At 37.3% G+C, this 27,332-nt stretch overlaps 1 protein-coding gene across 6 annotated transcripts in view; it reads left to right on the top strand.

The window, feature by feature from the left end:
* LOC149795719 (uncharacterized) overlaps positions 1-27,332 on the top strand; it is a 145,408-nt gene that overhangs the window by 41,729 nt on the left and 76,347 nt on the right. For 3 of the 6 annotated variants that reach the window (XM_089965615.1, XM_089965619.1, XM_089965621.1), the window contains exon 1: positions 11,977-12,075. The exons of 2 other annotated variants lie outside the window; for them this stretch is intronic. The gene's annotated coding sequence lies outside the window, so the exon portion shown is untranslated. Of the gene's footprint in view, positions 1-6,528; positions 6,553-11,976; positions 12,076-27,332 lie in introns of those variants that run through there. One more of the 6 variants, XM_089965616.1, reaches the window with a different exon arrangement.

Here is a 27,332-nt window from a genome sequence, read left to right as displayed (position 1 = left end):
CTGCTAATTGCAACACCAAAAGTGAATGTAACGGAAGTTTGAATAGCAGATGGTATGATACAGAATCTGCATCTTTGTGAACAATAGTTCGATGCACTGACCAGAAACTAAATTCGGGTTAGTCTTTTCCAGGGTGGCTTGTAAAGACAACATGTGTCCCATTGTGCTCAGGTACGAGTTATTGACGCTGTGTACAGGAAAACATGCATAACTGTGTGTCTCAAAGTATACATCACCTCAGCATGCCATGCTTGCATCAAAAATCAAATATGAGACTGATGAATCTCGGGGAGGTTCGTTTAAATCGGCGTCAGAAAAGTTAGTTAAAACAGTCAAAATTCAACGAACAACTTCAAGCTTCAGAGTTTGCCGTATCATCCACGTGCTCTACACGTGAACAGATGGGATCTTAAATTTCTTATCATAATTCTGAATTTATATTCTTTATCAGATCTATAAATTTAACCATGGTTTACGAGGCAAGGCCATTGGCATACATTTGATTGGAATTGCTGGTGCGAAGGCAAATTACATCATCCATATAAGAGAGAGCAAATTAGAGAAAATTGGCATTTCGCATTATAATAAAACAGGTTTTTAAATATTCCAGGTACTAAAAGTGATAGAAGTAGCTGTAGCAGTAACAACCACGGTAGTAATAATATTATAGGATAGGACTGGTACTGTTCAGGTTTGCGTTGTCCCATCAAACTATTATTTAATTTTAAAATATATCTTGTGGACCCCGGGTGGTCAAGTGCTTACCTTTACCGATCACTATTATCTCACCCCTGTCTGTGTGGATTCGAGCCTTGGGCTCAGAAATTGTGGGTAGACGAGAAAGCTTGCCAGTTGGTTTCCGTGGGTCGGTGTTTCTTACCGGTCTTTTGCCGGGTTCTTCCTCCACCAGATGTACTGGCCGCCATGTATAGCCTATCATTTTTTTTTTTTTGTGGGGTGGCACCAGACAGATGCTTCCCCCCCCCCCACTTAACCAAAATAATAAAGTTGTTTTATGTATATGTGTTAACCCCCTGATATGTTGTTTGTATTCTTTAGAAAAGGATTCCGAACAAAATTTGTTTTGGAGTAATTTTGTCGGTGTATTTGTTCTTCAGCCCTAGTGTTTTCTACAGGTTAGATTTTCCGAATCGGTTTCATTCACCGTCTTCGAAATTTCATCCCTGATTTTCTAGTTGACCTACATCCCGTGTATGCTATTGGGTATGATGCTATATTGTTTGTATGCTATATGGTATATTTGTTGGGATAGCCTTCTATTCCAATTTTTGACCAGTTTTTTTTTTCCCCTTTCTCTTTCGCTTTTTTTTGAATTAGTTATTTTGCTTCTGTTTTTTAATTTTGCCGATGAAACGGTGCACTATTTTTAAAGAAAAACACATCCTATTGTTTTAAATGCGTGTTCATGTGTGTCGTTTCATCGTTATAACGTATTGCAAGCAGTTGGGTAGGTTGTATTCGAGCCAGGATCCACACTCTTTTTATTTAGCTGTGTTTTACCTGGATCGAACTAGACCTCCGTTTATTTATTTAATATTGTCGAGAAAGTCTAAAGATTTTTGTTACTTGCCACTTATAGCGTGGACTAGTTCCCCATACAGTTGGAGCTGTATGGATTTTTAGATAGAGAGACATAGTTAGAGATTTGGATAATAGTGTTTGCTTTTTGTATATGTGTTTGGTCTGCTTATGTACTACATGGGGTATTTCCAAGACTTTCCTGAGCCTTTCCACTTCGCGTAGCGCCATGTGGTATAGCCCCAGGAGTTCCTCGTCTTGTACTTTCCCATGTAGTTAATATGTATAGTGACGTTCTATTGTTGTGCTACTAAGTGGTGCCGAGAGAGGAAGAGATGTTAACTGGAAGAAGAAAAAAAAAGAGAAAAAAAAAGGGACTCTCAAAAGGGGAAAGAAACCTTTAGGAGGCTCGGCTCTGTCCTTTTAAGGTATTATCCCGACGAGATATAATCATAGCTTCACCTCCTTTTACTTCTTTTACTATCTCCCTATTGTTATAATTTGTCCACATGCTCTCATTGTTGCTACGATGTAGCTTGTTATCATATAAAAGGTATTTTTGGTAAAGTTTCCATCAAGAAACAAAATGTTTTCTTTCTTATATCTATCGTTTTTGCATATTTCTTGTATGATTTTTAACCTATTTCCTTTCGATTTTTCGCATTGCGTCATCGTGTGTAGTTTGCAAAAAGGACCTATTTTACACAGTGGACATTTTGGCGGTACTCTGACCATGTGCTGTCTCACTGCTACTTCTCCTGTCAACCACGCATTGTGCATGTATTTGAAGCAGAGGCTTTGAATTTTTAGGGACCCTAGTTTCACCCATTGCCACTATGCACTTTTCCAATTAATGTGTATATTTTCTCCTTCAATTTTGCTTTTAATCTTCATTGTGATCTCTTCTCTTATCCATTTATATGATAGTTTGGCATCTAGGTCCCACAATTCTTTTTTATCTCTATATTTATGTAACAAATCTTTTCTGCTTTTAAATTTCCGTGGTACTTCCAATTATTTAATTAATCAGTTGTTTTTGTATATATCTGGTCTGTTTCTTAAACTAAACCCAAACCAGTAGATGTAAATCCCTTCCCACGGTACCTTTGGCTCTGCATCTATTATTTTGAACCTATTTAGAATATTCGAACATTTTAAAAGTATCGGACTAGTTATGGCTAACCCACCCCCCACCCCTTCTCTGGCCCTATATAGAGTTTCTTTACTGACATAGTGTGTCTTAAAATCCCAGATATAATCTATTATCCTATTATCAATTTTATTTAACGTGTTGTTACTAATCTCTATAGATTTGAGAAAGTAATTTGTATGGGTGTACATATAGCTTTTGGCCAGTTGGGCTCGTTCCATGAGGCATAGTGGCGTAAGAGCCCAGATTTTCACATTTTTCTCGATTTCTTCTTTAATTGTTTTACAGTTTTCTTTTTCCTCGCCTTGTCCAAAATAAACCCCTAGAGCTTTTACTTTGCCTCGGATTAATTGTGGGATAATCCAGAGTGATTTCACCGCCAGTTACCTATCTTAAGGATTTCGGTTTTCTCATGGTTAATTTGAGATCCTGATGTTTTCCCAAACTTTCCAAATTCTTTTATCAGGTGTTTAAAGGAGCTCGGATCCTTTGTGAAATTGGTGCAATCATCTGCGTGTTGTAACATTTTTACCTCTTCTTTTATATTTGGAACTTTAATACCTTCAATGTTTTTATTCAGTTTTATACTTATGCTTAGGGTTTCAACTGCTATTACATATAATAGCATAGATAGTGGGCAGCCTTGCCTCACTGATCTTTCAATATCAAATTTATCTGTCATGGCTCCGTTTACCTGTATTACCTTGAGGTTATTTTATTATACAGGATTTTAGTCCATTTCTGGAAGTTGTTTCCAAGACCAAACTTATCTAGCACTTTTTGTATGAAGTTGTGTTCTAATCTGTCGAAGGCTTTTTCTTGATCAAAAAGTACCATGACACCGTTTTGCCCTGTTTCGTTTATGTAGTCTATAATTGTTTTAATGTTCAGAATATTATTCTGTATGTCTCTACCTTTTGCACCACAGGTTTGGTTGACATTTATACTGGTTCCCATTACCCTTTTCATCATTTCTGCTAAGACTTTACATAAGATTTTGTAGTCCATATTTAGGAGGATGGGCCTCCAGTTTTTAAAATCTTCCCTGTCTCCCTTCCTCTTATATATTAATATTATAATTCCCTCCCTCATACTTTCGGTCATAGTATCATTTCTAAGCAGAATATTGTTATGTAACCATTCTAATATTGGCGACAACTCACCGCAGAATTTCATGTAGAAGTCTGGGGTGAGTCCATTTCACCTGGAGATTTCCCTTTGGTGAATGTTTGAATGCTTTTCTTTACTTCCTCTTGCGAGATGAAATCATCACATAAGTTTTTACGTTCTGTTGAAATCATCTCACAGTTAATATCTTGAAGATATTCCGCAATTGTACCATCTTCAATGTTTTGCGATGTGTGTAATTGGCTGTAAAAAAGTTTTATGTTTTTTAAAATTTCGTTTTTGTCTACTATTTTTTCATTCCATTTTACCTGTAGGCTCTCTAGATTCCCCCCCCCCCTTAGTGCTTCGCGTTTGTATAGTCCTATCGCTTTTTTATATAAATCAGTGTACTTCCCTGCTCTTACTACTCTGCCTATCATGAGCTGAAAACTATAGTTACCACCACCCCCCACGCCCAAAAATAAACAAACAACACAAACAACATACAGCCTACGGCAGTATTTATGGTTGCTGACGAAATTAATTACGGACTGCGTCGCATTATTGACCTCTTACCATAGATAGGCCCGTAACTGCAGCACGTGATTATCAGTATGTGATTTTTGCAGCTTTAAGACCACATTATTCCACTGGATTCAGAAACTCGGGTAGGTCTGGATGGATAGTAGGTTACGTAACTTTTTTTCAACGTTGATTGAAGGAATACATTTATTTATTAGTAATGTTTATCCATATTTTTGTCTGTCAGTTTATCTATGTATCTGTCTATTTATCTATCTAACTATGAATGTCGATATCCTGCTAATACACGATTTTTGACTAAGTAATAATATGTAAAAATATGTACAATACTTTGCATTCTTTGACATGCAAGGAATTAATGGCCACGCTAATTAGACTGTAGTTCGATATTTATAGGTGCAGAAAAACTGTTCAACCCTATTCTGAACGATTACGTGATTGAACATATAAGGGATGTAATTGCCAAAAAATTAGATTGCAGTTCGAGACTTACACGTGCAGAAAAGCTATTCACCATGTTCTGGACCATTCCATGCTTACATAACATAACTATCAGCATTGTGTCAGACCCTTGATATATCTCACCAAATCTCTGTTGACCTATAATAGACGAATCGACAAGAGCATATATGACCATACCTACACATTATCACAGCTTTTCTGTCAAACCGAAGATGTTATGTCATTTATCTGTACGGAGCGTGGTGGAACCATCACTATCTAATATACATTTTAAGTTAAAAGGGAAAATTTCACGCTGTGCAGATGAAAAATAATCAAATTATTCAATTTATACATGCCATTTAGTATAAACTGCCTCCACCATCAATGTGTGTGCGTGTGTGTGTGTGTTTTATCAAGAATAAACCATTTGTAGTACTACTGTAGGAAAACAAATCGAACATATGAATGAAAGTCACGTAATTTTTATATGAAAGTGAAACAACAAACTTCTCAAAATATTTTTTGTGAAAACAACGACCGAAAATCTGTAAATATTGCAGCAATGTGAAGAAAACCAGATTCACTACACAGAGAGCACATGTCAATGTGGTAGTCATGTGACACCAAGCAAAACATCGCTGACACGTGCTCGGTACTTCTTTAAAACTGTTTTCTCCGCCCTGCTGCGATAATGACAGGGTTCTTGTCGTTCATCTCAGAATAAATAAATTGCGGATTAAGTGTGTATTATATTTATTTACAAACATTAAGTAACGCATATACTATGTTCGAATTCTCTGTACAACAACTTTGGAAATTTGTTTATTGTCGATATCACGTTACTATATGACCTCTGATGTCACTGACATGTAGGTTGCAAGAGTTGTATAGTGATGCGACTCGGAATGCAAATGGCCAGATCCAGGTTAAGTTTCAGCAACGAGGTACTTTCATCTCGTCTGTCAACGGATTAAAGACACGACAAATGCTGTTATTGTTGTTGTTTTTCTGGGTTTAACGCCATTTTTCAGCACAAGATAGGCTATACATGGCGGCCAGTATAACAGGTGGAGGAAGAACCCTGGAAAACCCAGGGAAGAACCACCGACCCACGAGAACCTACTGGCAGGCTTTCCCACGTACCCACGCTAGCCGAGCCTTGGACTCGAACCCACGCAGACAGAGGTGAGATGGCAGCGATCCGGAACGGTGGGCTTTTTAGACCACTCGGCCACTCGGGGCCCCCACGACAAATGCTTTGCTCGCGAGTTTTGAGAAAATAATCATATTCCTATCGATTTCAAGCAGATATATCTCCAAAGGTTGTTAAAGTTTGCTGGGCCGGCTAGTAAGCGGCTACCCCATGCCGACACCAAAAATGGTGTCGGTGAATTCCACCTTTTCGATTGAGAATGGACTCTGACCCTACACCCCAACATAAATGTCCAAATATAAAAATGGAGTGACAATGGTCAGAGAAAACTCTATCTGAGATATTGTTACTGTATATCTCTGCTACAGCATTAAAACTCAGAAGGAATGTCCTCTACCTTAGTAACACCAGACCCTCCTAAATTATACGTACGTACTACCAAAATAATAAAAGTGAACAAGCGACTTAATCCGTCTTGAGCAAGTCTTTATATATATAGATCGATAAAGGTACGGCTGGGAAATATATTGTCAAGATAGCGACGAGAAGATAGATGTACGCATGTGTAAATATCCCATGAAATACACTATCAAAAGGAAGCCCGCGAGATCTGCAGGTAAAATAATTCAATCTTTTCAATCATGCCTTTCTCACTTTTTTTTCACTTGAACAAATATACCTCACAGTTTTCTGTTTCAGGTGTTTCCTACTCTGTGCTAAGGGGCATTTGCATATTTTCTGTACTACACTGCCACATTTTATGGGAGTGTTGATGGTACCGATTAGGTTTGCGTGCTTATTTAAGAGAATTATTACGTTACAGATTATGTATTCTGTTGTGTAATTGTACAGTATACACGTTCGAAAAAGTCACGAATTACCGTTTTAACTCGCTTAAAAGACTAGTGAAACTGCAAACAAAAACGATCCTGATATGTCGTAGCATAATGCGCCTGTATAGCAGGGTCTATTTCATTCGTTCTACTGATTACTCCTTACAGACTGCACAGACCCAGTTCTGCCGGCGCATAATGCTCCGGCAGATTTGGGTCTGTGCAGTTTACAGTTGCATTCGTCTTATAAGAGAGTACACACGGTATATATGTTTTTTTTGCGGGTAGGTGGGGGTGTTTATTTTTTTTTCCTCAAATTTCTGCCTCGCCTGAGAAAGAGTGACACGTTGACCGTTACTCAGGTCTCCGCCCCAATTTCATAAAGATACACCTTGAGTCAGGTATTCTAGTTGTAAGATATTTGATTGATCATTTCGTGTTGAGGCACCGCATCTTGTCAATGTACTCTTGAGTTAATCTTACGCCCGTAGCCAAGCAGTTCCGTTATTAAATTCAGTCCAGAACAATCCTCACTTCAACAACATAAGACTGAAATAAAGGACCTAAAACATTTGATTGGTCAGTTTTCACGCAGACTGAAATATCAGCCTGAAGACTGGTGGATTATCCTAAGCCCACACGTAAGACGTTCTGGCCATTATACGTTTTGCGTTAGTCCCTGTAGAAAATGTTCTTCTTGCATTGTGCGGAGCTTTTGTTATATCACTGGTATCCTCCATAAGGAGAATGGTGGGTGGGGACAAACAGACAAAAAATAAAATGTGTGCGAGAAGTAGAGGAGGAGAAGAGTAAATAAACACTAAACAATAACAATAAAATGCAGAACAGTCCGAAAAATTTAAAGGTCTGGGACAGATTGGGTGAAGAAGATCTCGTATTATTCAACAGTTTCGGATCATATTACTTGTACATATTATGCATTCTGGATACAATTCGTCTACGGTAGCAAATCGTTTTTGTACTGTCCCAACTTAATCAGAATGGCGTGTGAACAATAAGCAATATGCATTGTGTTTACGTTCATCTGGGACAAATTGCATGTGTAAATTTGATCATATAAGATTCCATCCCAAAAATTCATCCTACAACACAATACGGCTTCTGTGTCAAGTGGAAACAAAAACTGTCTCTTTCGATATTCAGAATTTACAATATAATCTATCCTAGCTGTATTTTCTGATCCTGAAATAGCTATTTAAAACAAATCTGTTACTTTTGCTGTCATTTACTTTTTAAATAATATTTGTTTCCTATGTGTAGTTGTTCCGTTTCCAACGTTTCTTAATATATCAAAGAATTGAAGTTTTGCCCTTATCACGGATTACGTCCTCGTACCCCCAGTGGTACACTTGCATATCTTATTTAATGATCCAAAGCGGGCAAACTTTACGATTGTTTTAATCAGTAGTTTGTGTCTCGTTTGGAAATGCACAAAGTTCAATGTCACAGCTATCGCTTGGCAGTTTTGCTAATGAAAAATTATGTTGCACAAATCAAATGAAAATGTCTACAATATTTTTGGAACTCACTTTTAGGTGATTGAGTTCAGACTACGAGTGTGAAACGTGAATTTTGGACAACATAGCATTAATCGTCCAAAACTAGTGGGTTACTGACAGAGGAGTACCAAGTGTCTAAAAAAATAACCCTCAGTTTAATAAGTCCTCAATCTCAACATTCTACATTGGGCTGTTGGGCTGTAACATTGCGTTTCAGCCCATCCGAAACTATCGGTCAAAGTCACTTTAGAAATCAGAACCGCTCAGGAAGAAAACAAATATAAAAAAAAATACATAGCTAAACAATACTTGTTTTAAATCGGACTCCGGTAGATACTAATGTGGAAGCCGTTTGTCTCACAGTGTCTTATATGAGTGGCTATGATTTGTTCCTCAAAAACACTTCAAGAAAGTGTTTCAATAAGCTGAGAGATCAAGGTATGTGAGAAAATTTGCCATTAGCGTCCCGTGATTCGTTGGTTCTTCCCAGTCTTCCCGGGCTCTTCCTCCACCAAAAATACTGGCCTCCATGTGCTAAAATTGGTGTCAAACCCCAAAAATCACACATCACAAAATCATTATCAAAAACCTGCGTATCACCATGTGTTACATTCGGGTTCAAAGGACACACAAACACAAAGTAAGGGTCCTACAACGATATGCAAAATAAAGCTAAAATCTTCACAAAAAACACACCCCACCCCCACCCATTGTTGCTTACAGTACCAAGTCCCCAGCCAGCTGTCACTACTATCAGCTAGATTCTGATGCAGGCAATCACACTTATGTCATACTTATGTCATACTCATGTCAGCATCGTATCACTTGAATACTAAAGAACATTTGCTAATGTAACATGTTTTTCGATTGCTTTAACGTCAAATTTTTCTGGCTGTATGGTTCATAGCTTTGACGCTATTCTGAATTCATCAGGACAATTTTACCTTTACCTGTATAAGACAAAGTTTTGTAAAGTGTGTTAGAATAGGAATAACAAACCGTATCATTCAGATTTACTGAGGTGTATCGGTCGTTACACTGTCTCGCGATTTACGTCTTATTATTGTAGTAGTTGTTGTTTTGGGCTTAACACAAGTTTCAGCACATGACTGCATTTTTGTTGGAGGAAGAAGCTAAGAAGAAGAACCACCGACCCACAGGAAGCTACTGGCAAGCGTTCTCACATACCCAAGTTCGGCGATCCTGAGACTCGAACCCACGCGAACAGAGGTGAGATGTCACTGGTCTGTAAAAGCGAGGTCTTTAGACCACTCGCCCATCCAGGACCCCCACATTGTATTCATTCCGCTAACATACGTTGTCACTTGATTATTTACACTGGTACCATTTTATTGTAACACAAGCTATAAAACCGATTTTAAATAAATGAATACTTTCTCGTTTGCTATGATGAACTCGCTGTTTTCTAATATCACAAATTTAGTGTTTAAAGTTACAATCAGAGGTGTGAGGGATGCTGACGTCATATCGTGGCGATCAGGCACAGTTTATTTTATATGCCATGTGAAACCTGAGAAGTTATATTATTATCATGATTTGTTTTCATTGTGTAACACTTGTATGGTGCTGTGACACCTGTTGTTGTTATTGTTGTTTTGGGTTTAATGCCATTTTCTTCGCAATATATGTTATACATGGTGGCCAGTATAATTGGTGGAGGAAGAACTCTGGAAAACTCTCGTAAGAACCACCTACCCACGGGAAGCGACTGGCAGCTTGCTGACATACCCACATTGGCTGTGACACATGTTTCTTCTATGTAATATTTACAGCACTTTCCTATTTATTCTTACTATGATGTTACCTTTTCTCGCGTTATTTTGCTTTTGTTCGAATCACATTACTTGTTAACTACACCGTGTTGTTTTGTTTTCATGTAATAACGGGCGTTAAGTCACATTTAGCAAACGCGTAGAACATGAGTTTGATGTTAAATATAGTTTTAATTTTTGTATGGACACTACCCTGTATGTAGATAGGAAACAATGATATTAGTTCACCGACCTGTACTTCATAATTCATAAAATTGGTTGCAATGACTCATGCTACCGCACAAAAAAGCATGGTAAATTAAAATTATGTTAAAGATACCACCATAGTCAACTGATATCCATATTTTGTGTCAATTTAGAGGGATCAAGCCCTGGATTCTCCCTTGATGTAAATTTCCGCTTTCCTTTCTCTTTTCTGGGACGGGGTACCCAAGGTGGCTGAAAGGTCCGAAACGCTGACATCTTTCCTCTATCTGCGTGGATTCGAGTCTCGGCTCCACAAACGTGGATATGTGAGAAAGCTTGCCAGTAGCTTCCTGTGGGTGTTTGGTTCTTCCGGGATATTTTTTTATTCTTCCTTCTCCAAATATACTGGCCGCCTAGCATAGCCTACTATGTACCGGCAATTGCGTTTTGCTCAAAACAACAACAACAATAAAACGTTTGCCATTGGTTCGTGTAACCACCGATACACGTCATGAAATCTGTTATGTGCGGTCAAATGGTATTCAACCCATAACACCAAACCATTGTCCGGGTTGATCCATCATTGTCATGGAACAATAAAAGTGATGAATATATTTAATGCATGGCAGGGGCTGTCAGAGTACCCTGCCATGCATTAAACATATTCATATTCTTAGTAAAAATACTTGTTGGACTGCCCGCCCATCCGCCAAAAAAAGTAAATGGAACATTCTACGTGAGAGATTTATCTACCGAAGGGAAGCTTAACTGTATACTGGGTGCGATCCAGGAAAAAGACAATTTAAACGCTATCTATCGTAAAGTTTCTGAGAGACGGGGTGTTATCCGTTGATGAAAAGAACTGTACACCATTCGCTCATCAGCATTGAAATATTACAAATACTATAATAGGACTGAGATCTTTTGAGATTCAAGTACACTAGATATTGGTAAATAAGCTAGTTTGGACAGCACCGCAATTGCAAAGCAAACAGTAGAAAACATCCGATTTCTTTCCAATGCAGTCTCTCGATATCCTTGCTGTCCCCCCCCCCTTTTTTTAAAAAAAAAATATTAGTTACTAAATTTGCTCTTTTTTCAGTTTTGTTGACATGACATATTATAATACCTTTTTCTTCTTGGAACAAATGTGACATAACTTGAATATATCACTCTGTTTTTGTTATGTAAGATCTATGCCCAAATAGTGTACCTTTGTCTGTTTTGTATCCTTTGCAACGTATAACTTAAACATTTCGTTTCAGTTCTATTGTAATATCGCGATGCAAAATTAAAAGCTATTAGTAGTGTGATTAGGTTTACCCTACATACTACAGTTTATAGGTGTGTCAAATTTACGAACGTTGTCTTCCCAGCACACCCAAAATAATGCGTAATTCATCTCCCAAGTATAGAGGTATCCAATAGGTCTTTTTTTTTGTACTGTCTGTGTCAAAAACGGGAAAATATAAACTTCATGGGTCTGGTGAAAACTTATTTCATGATAGGCTACTGAGTCGCTTGCCGGAAAACATTTATACAAACAATTCTAGCATAAGATTGAGATCTCTTGTATAGCTACTGAAAGAACGTGTATAAAGAAGAAAAAATATTGAATTGTCGAAAACTATCCGCATACAATGGTCGATATGGTTCAATTTTCATGTATGCATTTGTAATTTTGTATGGATATGTACGGTAAAGTTTGACGCGCGATGCTATACTTCATTTCATAATAATCTGCTCCGATGTGAGAGAGCTTAGCTGATATCGGTATAGCTCACTGACGTTGGAAACATTTTCACAGGTAAGTTATTTTTTTTTCTCGCCAGTTAAATCATGCGAATCGTTTTTTTAATGGTAAATCCTGTTGTAGTTATAGTGACAAAACAATCCTTTTTCAAACTATACGTTATCATTACTTTGGATATGAAACAGTATTCAAGTCCCGAAAATCTATCCATTTTGACTACTGTTTGTACCCACACCAACCCACCTGTTTTACGTTATATATCGGATATATTGAATGTATGCGTTACTGTTGACCCTTCTTATAATGTCTTCATGTATTTATATGACCTCCATGTCCTAGAGCGATAGCGAGGCTAAGCTAGGCACATGTGGTTACCATTGTGCAAAACAGTGACGAATATTGCTGTTTTCTGTTTAGTAGGAAATTCTAGAATAAGCTTCCAATATATTTCATCTCTGAAGAAGAAGGAGCAACGAAATCAATGGATTGTTGTTATATGTCATGATGAGGTACCGCACATAAAAAATAGCGTGAAACCCTACAACAACAACAACAACAACAAGTTGTAGAGTTTCACGCTATTTGTAGCACAATATAGGTTATACATGTCGGCCAGTATAAATGGTAGACGAAGAACCCGGGAAATCCCCGGAAAGAACCACCGCCCCATGATAAGCTACTGACAAGCTTTCTCACATACCCACATTGGCCGAACCCGAGACTCGAACCCACGCAGTCAGCGGTGAGATGGCAATGATCCGTAACGATGAGCGCTTTAGACCACTATGCCATTTGCCCTCCCCCCCCCCCTTGAAAACAGGGTCTCGATTATCAATATTAAGTCTGGATGTGAAAAATTTAAGTACTACATATACATTTATCTTGATCAGCATGTACCTTTTCGTAAGTTATTTATTGACGTGGTTGTCTATAACATAACAAAGTACATACTACTACTACTAGTGCTAATACTACTACTACTACTAATGAATAATAATCATCATCACCGTCATCGTCGTTGTCATCTCACAATAACTGAAGCTAACATATTTAATACATATTCGTCCCTATCAAGTCAAAGAAAAATGTAACAAAAACGTAGCTAAATATTAACAGAATATAACTAATACCGGTTTTGTGAATAGTTGTTATACACAGGGGCGCCCGCATAATTGTTTTCGGGGGGGGGGGGGGAGCAAACATGTAGGGGTTAGCTATTAAGTTTCACGGATCTTAGGCTAAAAAAATGTTTAGAGGTGAAATCGAGGTAAAGGCACATGGGCACATCCCCCCCCCCTTGCCGCTATGTGCGGGTACCCATGATTACACATACAGTACATTGACAGATAAGAATATATATTTTAAATGATTTGAGAAATGGGACCAATACGGATATAAATTAGATGAATATCTTATGAAAATAAATCGGTTTTAGTAGGCGTTATGCAAGCTGCTTCATCTCTATACACATTGTTTTTTTATTACAGCTTTTTTCTTTTTTATCTTAGCGTGAGTGTTAGTACCTTAAAAGTCTGACATTAATTCCATTGAAGTATATGCTGATACGTGTTCTTTGATTTGTGTGCCCAACTGCCTGTCTTAGCCTCGTTTCCATAATACATGAATATTAATGAGATTCTTGTTAACAATGGTTTTCCATCTGAAGAAGTAATGGGGACTTTGTTTTTCACGTTTAGCACGCATTTTCAAATGCATGCTAAAAGTTGAGAGAGAGAGAGGTGCCGGTTGTAAAATAGTTGCTCGCCTTGTATTTAAGCTGGTCAAGTGACGGGAATTCCCTGTGAATTAACCAATATTGCTTTGTCCGATCGGAATTTGTACTAATAATTCCGTCACAGAACCACCTCATTCTCGGTGCAAGCATGTGACAATTTTAATACTCAGATCTTTAAGGTCATATTTGTGAGCTTCTCATTAAAATATTCAATGCGCCGTAATTTGTTAAAAATACTTTAATTTTCCTACAATGTAAGAATCCGCGCAGTTTACATTTATATACATCTAAATAGAGTATTTAAATCAAAATGTCACCTTTTCTCTAACGCAGTCAACGTTTTGACACTGGAAACTTACGTTGGGCCTCATAGTATGGGTGTCTTTTCTCGTCCGTGTGCGTGTTTGTATGTAATGAAGAGATATAACTTAATACAGATAATTTCTTTGAAAATGTGACAATCTCCTCGATGCAGAAAACGATGTCTCCTGACAGCTACAAAAGAGGGTTCCTTTGTTACACGTCTTCATGGTAGGACTGGAAAACTGATTAAGGGAATTTACTAAAAGCTTGCATGATAAGTGGGAGTAATATGAAGAAAAAATATTTAAATTTGGGGGTTTGTCTGTCAACAGCTTGTGGATTACTGCCACTCCGAACAAATCTCTCTCTCTCTCCCTCTCTCTCTCTCTCTCTCTCTCTCTCTCTCTCTCTCACACACACACACACACACACACACATACACACACACACATTGTACAACAGGTGAGAGACCATGCTAAAATTATAAAATTTCTCTTAAAATCAATATGTAACTCGAAAAGTTCTGCACGTTTTTTATTTTAATGACTTGCCTTTTTGTGTATTGCATTGGCTACCCCCCCCCCCTCCGGCAAGTGATTGAATTCCCACAGCAGGTATTTTTAGAGTACAGTAACTAACTGAAATGGCTTTTATTAGGTGACACGGAATGTAAAGAACTGCTTGTCAATCAGGTGACAAAACTGTATTTCAAGAGACTAAGCTATATAGATTTACATCGAAGCTAGTATCATATAGCAAAATGTCTTTAATATCAAGCATGAAAGAAATTTGTTCAATGAATACTGATGTCCTCATTTTAGGGAAAACCAGAAACCAAACAGCACAAAATTGTGCAGCCATGTACTCAGTACCGGACTTAGCAAAAGCGGGGCCCAATTTGGACCATTTTGGCGAGCCCCCCTGTGAGCACGGCATTTGGAAATGAACCTTTAAACAAGTATTTTTTTTATGATATTGAACTTAAAATTTTCTTCCATCGCTTTAAAATTACTTTCTCTCTCTATAGATATATTTCTAAAAAAAATACTAACGCGCGGGGCCCTTGTGAGCGCGGAATCTGATTGGGCCCAATAGACCTAAAGCCGTAATGCTAGACACCATTTGATTAGTTCGGTATATACCGGTACCTTTCTGCTGTTATCTATAATTATACACCCGTTCTTTTTTATGACTATTAGTGTAACAGGTGCATATAGCAATGACATAATTTCAGTCTCACGTGGCGCGTGTGTGTAATTAGGGTGTGCAGCAAGTATTACGTTCAGCAAGGGTCAAGATTCAGAGCAAACAATTACGCTGCAATCCTGCCGTAATCCTGCTCGTACGCACAGAGTTTTGCTGAAGGTATGATAAACACATCGTGATGCATGGTAAAATAAATGATCTTCGTCCTAGTGTCGGGTTAGAAGGAAAATCACGTCGCGAAGTTTTCAGTGTGCATTTATTCGAGTTCAGTCGATGGATGAGCAGTTTGGTACTAATTGGCTGGCATGTTATTGAAATACAGAGGTACCTTTTAAAAGGCATTCCAAAATTATCTTCTTTGTTGAAAGCGAATAATTTGACTGACAAATAAGTTCAGTTCCTTTTGGTTGGTTCCTGAAAATTTCAATATGTTCTTTGTTTGTATCAGCACGTTTTCATTGTCTGCTTTACCTCTGCGTGGTACAAATTCATTTTTTTTTTCTTCTTGTGTCAGACATCATACCTTTAGAAATACTTTGCAAGATTAGGGATTTGGATCTAGGCATTGTATGCAATCTTGGTAGGTTGGAATTGCAATGCAGATTTTCCAATAGCAAACCACCCATTTCCTGAGTATTCCTGAAACTGAAGAGTTTTTATTGGCTTAAGATTCTTGTCCTACTTTTATTACTGTCCATATCCCCATCTGCTTCTTTCACTGCCGATGACATAAGCCTTACAACACTCTAACCGACACGAACAACTACTGTCTGTAGTAACGACTTGTAGTACTTGTGATGCTGTAGCCACCGTAGTTTCTGTTATCACCACCACCATCATCATCACCGCCATCACTACTACCACTAATAATACTAACATTGCAGTGGTGATGCAACTGACTAATCAATCATCGCAACTGTTGGGGGGGGGGGGGGGGGCAAGTCGAATCATGGTACAAAATTCCCATCAAAAACATTTTTATTGAGAAGAGACCCAATTATAAGTTGGGGGGTGGGGTGAGGTTGGGGGCAGAATTATCTAGCTACAAGCTCTCGCTCACGCGACTACTAGTAAAACAAAGTTAACATTGAAAATGTCGACGATAATGACTGGTAATCATTATCGTCACTACGAGTACGTGACTCCGGGTAACAATTTTAAGGCATTCTCCTTTACAGATTACGCACACGTCTCACCTTTGTATTCGAGGGTTTGAATTTCGGCTTGGCCATCGTGGGTATATGAGAAAGTTTGCCGGTAGCTTCACGTGGGTCGGTGGTTTTACCCTGTGTTTTCCCGGGTTCTTCCTCCACCAATTATACTGGCTGCCATGTATAGCCTCGCATGTGCTGAATAATGGCGTTAAATCCACACAAAACAATCGCTACGCTTACATATACATGTACACATACATTTATACTTAAAGAAGTTTAGACTGAAGACGCTAATAACAACTTTATACTGTTTTGCGTGCATTATTTGTAGTTCACTTGATTTTCATCTGGATGAATTAAATTCTTCTATATCGCTTCGCAGGCTTTCTCCTTCCAAACACAGAGGCAGTCAGTAACCAAATGATTTTTAATACTCTCCGTATTTGAAGATTGGCTTGTTTATCTTAATTATCATCTTCGTTTCCCTCCATCGTGGGCAAGCCGTCTTTAGCTGGATCGTCAAGTTGTTGACAATAATTTAACCGCTTTATCCCACTTTTTATACCATCTTCGCCATGACGGATTAGATAGGAATATTTAATTTGACAGTCCAAGGACTGGGTGATGTTTAATCAACTGAAGAGGATCGGATTTGACAGTTCATTTATTCACAGAATTGTGTAGTGCACCCAGTCAGAAGAGCCCATTTATACGTGTTGAAAGATGACATTTACAATCCGACATGTGTTGATGCTAAACACGAAGTTATGTTTATTTTGATCTCTTGGCATTTGAATTGTCCACTAAATCTACGAATTTTTGCGACTCAACCAGTTTGTTCCTCAGAGGATTTCAAATATGTGCTTTTTGGGTGTGGGCACATTAATATTTGGTTCCGATAAAGAAGTCAAAATTCAGAAATACCAGTGATGTTTCATGTTTCATTTTTCTACGGGGAAAAACTGTTTATTATGACAGGTTCAAAACCAAAATGAAGATGGAATCCAACTGGATTTGAACTCAATACCTCTGACATACTATCGATTCACTCCAGCCACTAACATAATCAGAACACACAGAAAATTTCACGCATCGACATAAAGCTTTACAAATTTCCAACCGAGATTTTGATTAGTTGAAATAAGTACCTTTTTTCTCCTACAGAACATGTGAGTACCATTTGTAAGTTTGTTTGTATGATTCATCGGAGAAAAATGATAGAGGACTTAAGCTCTATCATAAAATTCATTGTGAACCTTTGAAACCCTTTTAGAGAGCACACAATGAACATGATGTTTTACTTAATGGTTTCGTTTTGCTAAAAGCTGAACTTTGGCCTTTTTTGGAATAATTTGAAAATCAGAAGCAATTTATAAGTTTACAAATTCGAAAAGATTTTGTTTTCTCAATATACAATTTTGGAATTAAAAAACGTTCTTTTTTTAAGGACAAATACCTATTTCATTTGGGTACTTTTTTAATATATACTAATATGGATGAATGAAGTTTAAATTACGAATTATTCTTTCAAGTTTACACATCTTTTCAATAGCTTGATCAAATACTGAGCTTACCCGGAATATCTCGGAGATTTCTCATAGCGAGAGAAGGAAACCCATTCTGGAGAGTTTTTGAAGGAGCCTCGTTTTCATCGAAGTTCCGCATATCACTACAATCACAACCGATGTGGATTTCAACCACTGTAAACTATTCTCGTCTTAACGTTTGACCCCAGCCTAGTTTTGAGTTATTATTCAAATCGTTCCTATGCTGAAATTTCACTATTTAAGTCGATAACTTTAAAATATCTCTACTAAACATATAAGATTATTGGTGGCACAGGCATTTCGAGAGAAACCAAGTGCCAACCGCGTTACTGCCGTTGAAGATAGCCTCAGAAGTGTTTAGAATTCTAAGTTGGCGCTCTCGCGTCTCTCTAAACCTCACGGCCTCAACGAACTGATTTATGTAACCTTCTTGCAGGAACGTCTGTTCTTGCTTTTAGCTCTACTGTTAATATACCAGAAAAGTTAATATGAAGGTCTTTTGTCGGTCGTCCGTTCATCCGGTAGCACACGTTTGTGATCGATACTGTTCCTAAACATGAAACTTTGTACACACATTCATTGCACGATTTCGTTGGTCGTAAACGAAAATGTCGCTGCTCGCAAATCCGGTAGGGCCATCACAGCTGCCGTCTCAAAAATCTTCTCCTGAATGGATGAAAATATCACATGGGGTTTCCACTTAAAGACTTCTTCTGAATGTCGAGTTGGTTCTAAACAAAAATGGTGCTGCTCGCCAATTGAACATGGCCGCCACAGCAACCATCTTGAAAATCTTGTTATCGCAACTACTCCTACATGGATGATCACATCCGCATGGAGTTTTCGCTAATAATAAAATATGATTTCTTGTTGGCGAGTCATTATTTTCATATTTGGCGAGTATCTGTTTGGCGATTTCAGTCGGAGTCAATTTTTGATCAGCCATCGACAAAGGCGGGAACCATCTTTGCACAAACCTTTTTTTTGAGCCTGAACAGATTCTTCCGTATATTAAAAACAGCTGATATTTTAATGTCCGTGATAATAGGAATGTATTCCTCTGTGTATCCAGTATCCTCATCAACTGTCCCCTTTACACAAGCAACTTCCCTCTCACAAACATCAGACAATGGTTTTCAACCCGTGGACCATCTTCCATGGATTCGTGACCATCTTTAAAACGATGAAACTGTCTCAGAATTTTAGGATGTGACAGAGAATTTCATCCGCAACCTTCATGCAGGTCGGATTTGATATCAGTTGGATAGTACCTGGTTTTCTTTTCACAGTATCAGAATTTTTCTCCTTCGACATTTTAGCAGCACTGTTATTTATGTTACGTCACAAACATGTATCTGCCGGTTTACAGCGTGCTCATCATGTTAAAGATCGTTATTTTGTCTACCGATCGGCATTACATGTATTGAGAGGTTCCAAGAAACAAAAAAATTATAAGCTTTTCGAATATCACTCGTATATCTTATGTTACTCTGCCTTCTGACTTTTGAGTTTTGCTTCGCGTGATGGAGAACTCATTTAAACATAGTCAGATAAAACAGTGCTGGAAGGATGTACATCACCATCTCAGTGCAGGAATAAGTTGGCATCCGACAGAATGACTTTTCCGTATGTTCGTCGCTCGTGAGACAAAACTCAAGAATTTTTTTTAAAGCAGACTTTGCTAAACTCTGATTTTCTGTGTGTCGTCAAATAATTTAAAGCCAGACCTATGCGCGAGAGATTGTAAAAGCGAAAAGTACGGACTATTTTAGGTGGCGCTTTAATTTTGCATCCTTGTCTTTATTCCGTTCTTTTCTCGTTATATTGAACAAAGGTAGATGTTAGGAGTGGACAAACGCAAGGGACTTGACTATGTTTTCAGATTTCGTATAATCTGTTATGAAAGTGGGGTCTGTAAATGAAATATTTGACTTGCATACGTTTGACCGACATAGAATCCTCGTGTATTATGCGATTATTGGTGTGCATATTTTTTAACACACGCTCAACAATCTAGTTTGTTTGGGCTGAGTCCTATGTAAAATAATTGGCTCTAAGGCTTTTGGTTTTCTCTGACTCATGGAGCGGGCCATCGTAATGAAGATTAAACAAGCGCGAAAGATTCGTTGTGTCGAGGATCTATGGTCACGTGTTGTCATCGCGATGATGGATCGCACGTATTGTTGGACTTCCGGTTCATGTCTCAAAATTTGTGTTGTTGTTGTTGTTGTTATAGGGTTTAACGCCATTTTTCAGCACACGATAGGCTATACATGACGGCCAGTATTAATGATGGATGAAGAAACCGGGAAAACCCCTGAAAGAACCACCGACCCACGAGAAGCGACTGGCAAGCTTTCTCACATACCCACATTGGCCGAATCAGAGACTCGAACCCACGCTGACAGAGGTGAGATGGCAATGATCCGTAACGGAGAGCGCTTTAGACCACTCGGGTCATAATTTTTGCTGATGGAGAAAGCCTTTCGAAACAGAACCAGTCTCGAAATCCTAAAATACGCTTGAGCCATCTTGCAATAGACATGAAAAAGGGATTAGTTTTACGTTCACTCGTCTAAGACGAAGTATACGACAGTTACAGAACTATATTGATTAGACAATGCTAACTCTTGGGCTTTTAGTAATCAAGTAGATATTCAATATTACTGACACTGAGAATGGTGAGATTGTTTGCTTTGTGGATTTATTTCCATGAACAAAATAACGGAACTGTACATACGTAATCTGCCTAATGAATGAGCGTAGTCCTTAGATATAAGCCAGCTGCGACAATGGGGTTTAGATTACTACTGGACATCAACTCTTTCAGTACAGTGGTTCAAAGACTTTTTGTTGGAAAATTATATTTTGCAGTCGATAGTTTTGCTAGGACAACTGTTTTCTTGAAAGTGAGCCGATTAACGCATTTAAGATCAAGAGATGTATTTAATTTCAGTAGGCATTTTATTCCAAGGTCACCTCGAATAAATAAATAGGGACGAAATTTAAGTTCTGGAGCCTCTGCAAGAGTCTGATGTGATCATAATATTTGATTATTATAAACAGTTGCTTCCATAGCAATACGCTGATCTGTGGTAAATATAAAACTAACTTTAAAAAAAGATGATGTATGTATGAACTTTCCACTTAACCTTTCTGTCTTGTTTATCACTAATTCCAAAAATAAGGTACGCTACAAGTACATCTACAGCACTCCCTACATGCGTTATCATGTCTGACAAATTTTCTTGCGATAAGAATTTTCATTTATAGGTTGCTTATTTAGTAAATAACCCTATGCGCAAATATGAAACTCGGTGCAGACCAGTTGCATGTAAGTCGTCGACCACTGCATATACTTGACACGTTGTTGGTATTTGTCTATATACTTGACACACATTGTTGGTAATATATTGTCCATATACTTGACACATTGTTTTTACTATATTGTATATATACTTGACACATTATTTTTACTATATTTTACATATACTTTACATATTGTTGGTACTATATTGTCCATGTACTTGACACATTGTTGGTAATATATTGTCCATATACTTGACACATTTTTATTATTATATCATCCATATACTTGACACGTTGTTGGTACCGTATGGTCCATACACTTGACACATTGTTGGTACTGTATGGTCCGTATACTTGACACAATGTTGGTACTATATTGTCGATGCACTTGACACATTGTTGGTACTGTATTGTCCTAATACTTGACACATTGTTGGTAGTATATTGTCCATATACTTGGCACATTGTTAGTATTGTATTGTCCATACACTTGATACACTGTTGGTACTCTATTGTCCATACACTTGTCATATTGTTGGTACTGTATGGTCCATACACTTGACACAGTGTTGGTACTCTATTGTCCATATACTTGACCGATTGTTGGTACTGTATTGTCCATATATTTGACACATTGTTGGTAATATATCATCCATATTCTTGACACATTTTTGGTACTGTATAATCCTAATACTTGACACATTGTTGGTACTATATTGCCCATGTACTTGACACATTGTTGGTACTGTATTGTCCATATACTTGACATACTGTAGTTGCTGTATGGTCCATATACTTGACACATTGTTGACACTGTATTGTCCATATACTTGACATACTGTAGTTGCTGTATTGTCCATATACTTGACATACTGTAGTTGCTGTATTGTCCATATACTTGACATACTGTAGTTGCTGTGTGGTCCATGTACTTGACACATTGTTGGTACTGTATTGTAAATATACTTGACATACTGTAGTTGCTGTATGGTCCATATACTTGACACATTGTAGTTGCTGTATGGTCCATATACTTGACACATTGTAGTTGCTGTATTGTCCATATACTTGACATACTATAGTTGCTGTATTGTCCATATACTTGACATACTGTAGTTGCTGTATTGTCCATATACTTGACATACTGTAGTTGCTGTATTTTCCATATACTTGACACATTGTAGTTGCTGTATTGTCCATATACTTGACATACTGTAGTTGCTGTATTGTCCATATACTTGACATACTGTAGTTGCTGTATGGTCCATATACTTGACACATTGTAGTTGCTGTATTGTCCATATACTTGACATACTGTAGTTGCTGTATTGTCCATATACTTGACATACTGTAGTTGCTGTATGGTCCATATACTTGACATACTGTAGTTGCTGTATGGTCCATATACTTGACACATTGTAGTTGCTGTATGGTCCATATACTTGACACATTGTAGTTGCTGTATTTTCCATATACTTGACATACTGTAGTTGCTGTATGGTCCATGTACTTGACACATTGTTGGTACTGTATGGTCCATATACTTGACATACTGTAGTTGCTGTATTTTCCATATACTTGACACATTGTAGTTGCTGTATTGTCCATATACTTGACATACTGTAGTTGCTGTATTGTCCATATACTTGACATACTGTAGTTGCTGTATTTTCCATATTCTTGACACATTGTAGTTGCTGTATTGTCCATATACTTGACATACTGTAGTTGCTGTATTGTCCATATACTTGACATACTGTAGTTGCTGTATTGTCCATATACTTGACATACTGTAGTTGCTGTATGGTCCATGTACTTGACACATTGTTGGTACTGTATTGTCTATATACTTGACATACTGTAGTTGCTGTATTGTCCATATACTTGACATACTGTAGTTGCTGTATTGTCCATATACTTGACACATTGTTGGTAGTATATCATCCATATAATTGACATATTGTTGGTACTGTATGGTCCATATACTTAACACATGGTTGGTAATATATGGAACTGCTCCGGTGGCCTAGTGGTTAGAGCGTCGGCCTCGGATGCAGGAGGTCGTGGGTTCGATCCCCGGCCGAGTCATACCAAAGACTTACAAAAATGATACTAACAGCTGCCTCCCTTGGTGCTCAGCATTAAGAGGTTAGTGTTAGGAGTGGTCAGCCTGGTGTCAGGATAATGTGACTGGGTGGGACATCATGCTACATGTTTACGGCATGATGCCCCAGTGCTAGTAGACATCACTATAAACTGCCACACTGCAGAAATCGTATCGAAATGACTGAAAAAATTGTTAAAGCTACGTTAAAAATCCAAATCACACACACACACACACACACACACACACACACACACACACACACTGGTACTATATGGTCCATATACTTGACACATTGTTGGTACTGTATTGTCCATATACTTGACACATTGTTGGTACTGTATTGTCCACATATTTGACACGTTGTTGGTTTTGTTAATACAGGGCTGCACGGCACTTTATGGACTGGGGTAAATTAATTTAATAATGAAATGCAGAACATTTCAATCACATTTTTGAAGGTAAAGCAAAGTAAAATGTATATCACTTATAAATAATATTGTATCATTAATTTAGTATAGGATTAACCCATCGTAATTTATAAGCCAAATACATTATACAATACTGTATTATCTCGATGATGCCAAACTTACTCAAAAGATGGGACAAAAACTTATCAGCATGATGTAAACCATCCATAAGGGGGGTACTGTTGTTCTACCATATTTCCCCATTTGAAGGACAAGAATGCATTGCAGGTCAGTCTCCTATTTAACTCCTGATATGTATCTATTTCTTTCTCGTGATATCTGATACTGAAGTCCCTTCGTCGTGATATCTGACATCTTCTCTAGCCAAGGCTTCGATATGCTAAACTTTCTGTGCCCTGACGAACTGATCAAATATTTCAGTGATTCGGATCTGTGAATTTCACTGAATGCGGCCGCAAGCCACCGGATTCAATCAAAATCAACTTGTTCAAATTTGAATACTGTTTTCCTACACGATCAAGACAAGGGAAGTGTTACGTACATTTGATTTAATTTATATTTGATTTAATTTAATTGTTTGTTAGTTTTAATATTTTTATATTTCATTACATGTCAATGTAATGTAATTTTGTTTACTAGGAATTTGATATTTTCCAGAAAATTCAGTTTGACCTGAATCTTTTCATAATACCTAATAATAGAAACGGTGTTTTTATTATTAGGTATTCATGAAAAGATTCAACAATAGAAACAGTGTTTCTGTTATTTGGTATTTTTGAAAAGATTCAGGTGAAACTGAATTTTCTGGATAATATCAAATTCCTAGTAAACAAAATTACATTACATCGACATATAATGAAATTAAAAATAAAAAAATTAAAACTTAAAAACCGACAATTAAATTAAATCAAATATACATAACACTCCCTCCATAAAGAAAATAAAGCTTTATTTTTACCATAGATTAATTACGCATGAGGTTAAAAAGAACTCTTATAAATTAGACAGTGTACATGAAATAATACATTGTGCATCTGCCATTAAATTATCTTTTCCCTTGATGTGCTTGGTGTATCATATTCATGTAACAACAAACACCACCTAAGTAGTCTTTGATTTTTATTTTTCATCTTGCCGATAAAAGTAAGGGGTTTGTGGCCACTAAACACAATAATCGAAGAAGGAGCTGAACTAATGTAAACTTCAAAATATTGTAATGCCAATATCAAAGCCAAACATTCCTTCTCGATTGTTGAATAATTTATTTGGTGCTCATTTAATGTTTTAGAAACATAGCACACTGGATGATCAATACCATTTTAGTCATTTTGAATCAAAACTGCTCCAACACCAGCATCACTTGCATCAACAGACAGTTTTAATGATTGGCTGAAATTTTGAGCTGTAAGAACTGGCGCACTTTTAAGGATGGCTTTCAACTTGTCAAAAGCCTGCTTACATTCTTTTAGTCCAAAGGAGCTTGTTTTTCTTACTCAATAAATTTGTATGGGGTTCAGCAATTATAGAAAAAAATGGAACAAAATTTCTGAGAGTATCCATCCATAGCTAAAGATCGTATCAGTTGCTTTTTATTAACAGGCACAGGGAATTCAGAGATAGCTTTGGCCTTAGTATCTATTGGTTTAACTTGTCCATGTCGCACGATATGTCCTAGACAAGTTACACTAGCATGGCAGAACTCACTTTTGGATAAATTAATTGTCAAATTTGCATCTGTGAGTCTGTCAAAGACTTTCAGAATTGTTGCTAAATATTATTTCCAAGTGTCATTGTAGATGATGACATCATTAATGACTAGACCAAATGTAATCATATTCATGAGACGTTGAAAAGTATTTGGCGACCCTTTCATCCCAAACGGCATTACTTTATATTGATAAAGTCCATCTTGAGTCACGAATACCGAAATTATCTTTGCTCATTCCGTTCGTGGAATTTGCCAAATTCCTTTCAGAAGGTCAAATTTTGTGACATGCTTGCCATTTCCAATCTTATCAATACAGTCATCTATTCTTGGTAATGGAAATGAATCTGTTTTTGACACACTATTCACATTCCTATAATCGGTGCACATACGGAAAGTATACATGTTGAACTCCATTCACTTTTACTGGGCTCTATAAAATCATTCTCCAGAAAATACTGAATTTCGTTTTTCAAATATTTCTGTCTTTACGGGTGTTGTTTCACAGGATTGGAATTTACAATTTCAACGTCATGGAAAATTTTGTTTGTTCTTGTATGCCTGTATTCAGATAATAACTGTTTAAGTTCACTTCTTTCTTGCTCTTGCAAATGTGAACATTTCTGGTTGAGATCTTTCATAATTTCTGAACTCCGAAGATTTGTCACTCCAATATCAGTAGAATCCGATGATATTCCTTCACTTAAATCTTCAGTGAGTGGGACAGGTACATCTAAATTAATTGCATGTTTAACCTGGCTATCTTTTTCAATATACTCCTTTAGCATGTTTATGTGGCAGATTTGTTTTTGTTTTCACCTCCCAGGAGTATTTATGATGTAATTTAAATCATTTATTTTCCTGTCAATGATTGGTTTTTATTAAGGTCATACTGGAAGTGCGTAATTTTATATGCAAATAGCCTCTATTTCGCAATTCTGGGTTTTCCGAAATTGCGCAGTCTTCAGGTTTTATACCGATGTCTGTAGAGAAATTAAAGAGTTGGGCTATTGCACTGTAAAGTGTTTGTTTGAGACTAGTTTGGAGTTATATGTTAATTTTTATTCAAATAATTTGGATTCTAAAAGATAATTCTTTGTCCTTGAAATATCTTAGTGCTCATACAGAATTCTTGGACAAAGACATTTCTCTAAATTTTATTCGGAAGTTCAAATACCGGAATATTGTTTGTGAATCAACAAAGACCTGTAGACACAACATCACAGTACTAGCTACAGCATACGTCATCGCCTTCCATTTTGGAATTTTCGTCGGGACTCGGACTTGAATTCATTAGAACATTTCATTACTAGGACTTCTAAGATTTCTTATGTTGTCTAGTTGGTCTAGACGAAAATAATGCCGGTTATGGGTCCAGTGTGTCCGCCGCGCCAGTCTTTTTGAAAAGCTTTTTATCACTACTTCTGACTGGATGGTCATATCAGCATTGTGTTTTCGCGTAATGATTGTTATTGATGTCTAGTTGGTCTTAAATAAAAATTGTGCCGATTCTGAAATCCAGCATGGCAGCATGGCGGCTATCGTACAGATCTTGTTATCACAACTATACTTAAACAGAAAGTCATGTTGACCTGCGGGTTTCCCCAGAAGAAGTCGCATGATGCCCAGTTGGTTCTACATGAAAATGATGCCGATCTAACCTTCAATATGGTCACAAGAGTAGTCATATTGAAAATCTTGTTATTTATTCTCTCTTGAATGGGAACTCTTGAAAATATTAGTATCTCTACTCTCCTCGAAATGGATGGCTATATCATCATGGGGCTTTCACCAATATACTTCTTTCGATAACTAAT

This window comes from Sinohyriopsis cumingii, chromosome 7 (genome assembly GCF_028554795.1).
Source record: "Sinohyriopsis cumingii isolate HCF-2022 chromosome 7, ASM2855479v2, whole genome shotgun sequence".
NCBI lineage: Eukaryota > Metazoa > Mollusca > Bivalvia > Unionida > Unionidae > Sinohyriopsis > Sinohyriopsis cumingii.
This window is presented reverse-complemented; position numbering and strand designations above follow the sequence as displayed.